This window comes from Ovis aries, chromosome 21, assembly GCF_016772045.2.
Source record: "Ovis aries strain OAR_USU_Benz2616 breed Rambouillet chromosome 21, ARS-UI_Ramb_v3.0, whole genome shotgun sequence".
Taxonomy (NCBI): Eukaryota; Metazoa; Chordata; class Mammalia; order Artiodactyla; family Bovidae; genus Ovis; species Ovis aries.
The window spans coordinates 2739013-2742160 of NC_056074.1; the positions used below are offsets into that span (position 1 = coordinate 2739013).

General features: G+C 31.2%; 1 non-coding gene across 1 annotated transcript; it reads left to right on the forward strand.

Annotated features, from left to right (window-relative positions):
* Window positions 1–2381: 2381 nt before the first annotated feature.
* On the forward strand, window positions 2382–2488 carry LOC114110181 (U6 spliceosomal RNA). Its single transcript, XR_003586509.1, has one exon. It is a non-coding gene; the product is annotated as a U6 spliceosomal RNA (small nuclear RNA).
* The last annotated feature ends 660 nt before the right edge of the window (window positions 2489–3148 follow it).

The window sequence follows — 3148 nt, forward strand, 5'->3', positions numbered from 1 at the left end:
TTATCAGTTTCTCATTGAATTATACTCTTTAAACAAAATATCTTTTGCCTTTTAAACTGATTTTCTCTGGAGTTCTAGTAGATTTTGATATATTAAACCATATTTTTATTTTTCTATTATGTCTCTACCAGAACTTATCATTATAAATGTATTGATTTTTGTTATTTTTAACAACACATGATAAGATTGCTTAGACCTAGTTTTAGATTATTTGCATTATAATTATTAGGTTTAACCTGTTTTCATCTATTTTGAACAAATTGTTTTTATTGTTAAATTCTGATTTATGTTTTCCATTTTTTTTCCTGTGTGTTGCCTTGCTGATACATTTCTCTTACATACATACATACATATGTATATTTTGTTTTTAAGTGTATTTTTTTAGACTGTAGATCTTATACATTTGTATAAAAATTTTTATTTCTAAGATGTGTTTATAAAGTAATAATTGAACCAACATCTTAATTATAAAAATTAAGAAAACACAAGGTCAAAGTCATTAATCTTTAAAATGTGGGTCACAAAACATTAGTGGGTCATAAACCCAATTTAGTGTACTGTATTTCAAGTCTTAGCTGCTACCAACATTAAAAACTCATTTTACCTCACAATTAAATATAGCAAGATGCTGAATAAGAAAGATGTGTGTTTTTGCTGGATAATAATGAAAAACATGCATGTTATTGTGGATTATAGTCAAAACAATTAAAAAATTCAGTCTTGTCTATTCAAAATTTATCTATAAAAATGAGAAAGTTGATGTGTCTTATTTTTGTCACCATTCCCCCACACACTTTCTAATTTTTATTGTTAATAACAGGATTTTATTTTTTCCTTTTCAGAAAATAGCTTTATTGAGGTACAATTTATATACCATAAAATCCACCATTTTAAGGATCATTCTTAAAGTGATCCTTAAGTCATTTCAGTACATGTCCAGATTCATGCAATCATCCCACAGTCTAGTTTTGGAAGACAGCCACAGATACAGTGATTATTATTAATACTTATTGTATCTGATGCATCTTCCAATTTTTAAAAATCTGATTTTCTATTTGTAAAAAGTATATATCAAAATTATACTTTTGTTATATTTAATTGATTTAAATGTTTATCAGAATATTATTATTCCCATAAGAATGTAGTTATTGAATTTTCAAATGTGATTCTTATTCAGGTTTGCTGTAGAACCTCACAGGGTAATTTGTTGAAGAAGGTATTATTACTTATTATATTCATCATCGTTTTATTTTATTTTTTATTTTATTATTAAGGTTTTTCCAGTAGTCATGTATGGAAGTGAAAGTTGGACCTTTAAGAAGGCTGAGTGCTGAAGAATTGATGCTTTCAAATTATGAAGCTGGATAAGACTCTTGAGAGTCCCTTGGACTGAAAGGAGATCAAACCAGTAAATCCTAAAGGAAATCAGTCCTGAATATTCATTGGGAGGATTGATGCTGAAGCTGAAGCTCCAATACTTTGACCACCTGATGAGAAGAGCCGACTCATTGGAAAAGACCCTGATCCTGGGAAAGACTGAAGGCAGGAGGAGAAGTGGGAAGCTGAGGATGAGATGGTTAGATAGCATCATGGACTCAACAGACATGAATGTGAACAAACTCTGGGACATAGTGGAGGACAGAGAAGCTTGGTGTGTTAACGTCCATAGGGTTGAAAGAACTGGACACAACTTAGCAATTGAACAACAACAGCAAGAACAAAAAAATATTATTTTATTAAAAATAAATTATTAACCCTGGAAACCAGAATAGTATGACTTGAGTAACTGAATTTATATATATATATATGAGCTTTTAATATTCAATATATCTAATAATATATATATTAAACAGCTTTTAATCAAAAAGTATTTTAGGAATATGAATTATTTGCCAAAACTTGTGGACTTTAAGAATGCAAAAAGAATCTAACTGTGAGTGGTTCACAAAACAATTGGATTGGATCCCATATACAGTACTTAATTACAGTGTTACTGAAGAAGATGAAGTCTCAGAAGCGCCTAATGGCATACCTGATGCTGTTCAAAAATCTCTAAGAGTATCAAAACAATTTAATGTTCAGAGAACTCTAAAATGTAGGTGCTACTGCTATCCTTATTTTATATTTAGTGAAATAAAGGCACAGATACTTAAATAATTGACTCAAGTTGAGTAGACAAATAGAACAGCTGGGACTCCATACCACAAGCTCCATAACCTGTGTTTTAAATTGATACTTATTTCAATATGATAAGGTTTATATTTAAAATTCTTTTAGAATTTATTTCTACTACTTTTTTTTTTTTTTTTTTTTTACTAAAAATCTGTAATGGGTTTCTTTTAACCACATTATGGTGAGTTGAGCTAAGAGAAAGTGCCCTAGTGCTCGCTTCGGCAGCACATATACTAAAATTGGAACGATACAGAGAAGATTAGCATGGCCCCTGCGCAAGGATGACATGCAAATTCGTGAAGCGTTCCATATTTTTATTCTTAGAAAAGTACAATTTTCCAAAACTGAACCAGGAAGAAATAGAAAATCTTAACAGACCCATCACAAGCACGGAAATTGAAGCTGTAATCGGAAATCTTCCAGCAAACAAAAGCCCAGGTCCAGACTGCTTCACAGCTGAATTCTACCAAAAATTTCGAGAAGAGCTAACACCTATCCTACTCAAACTCTTCCAGAAAATTGCAGAGGAAGGTAAACTTCCAAACTCATTCTATGAGGCCACCATCACCCTAATACCAAAACCTGACAAAGATGTCACAAAAAAAGAAAACTACAGGCCAATATCACTGATGAACATAGATGCAAAAATCCTCAACAAAATTCTAGCAATCAGAATCCAACAACACATTAAAAAGATCATACACCATGACCAAGTGGGCTTTATCCCAGGGATGCAAGGATTCTTCAATATCCGTGAATCAATCAATGTAATTTACCACATTAACAAATTGAAAAATAAAAACCATATGATTATCTCAATAGATGCAGAGAAGGCCTCTGACAAAATTCAACATCCATTTATGATAAAAACTCTCCAGAAAGCAGGAATAGAAGGAACATACCTCAACATAATAAAAGCTATCTATGACAAACCCACAGCAAGCATTATCCTCAATGGTGAAAAATTGAAAGCATT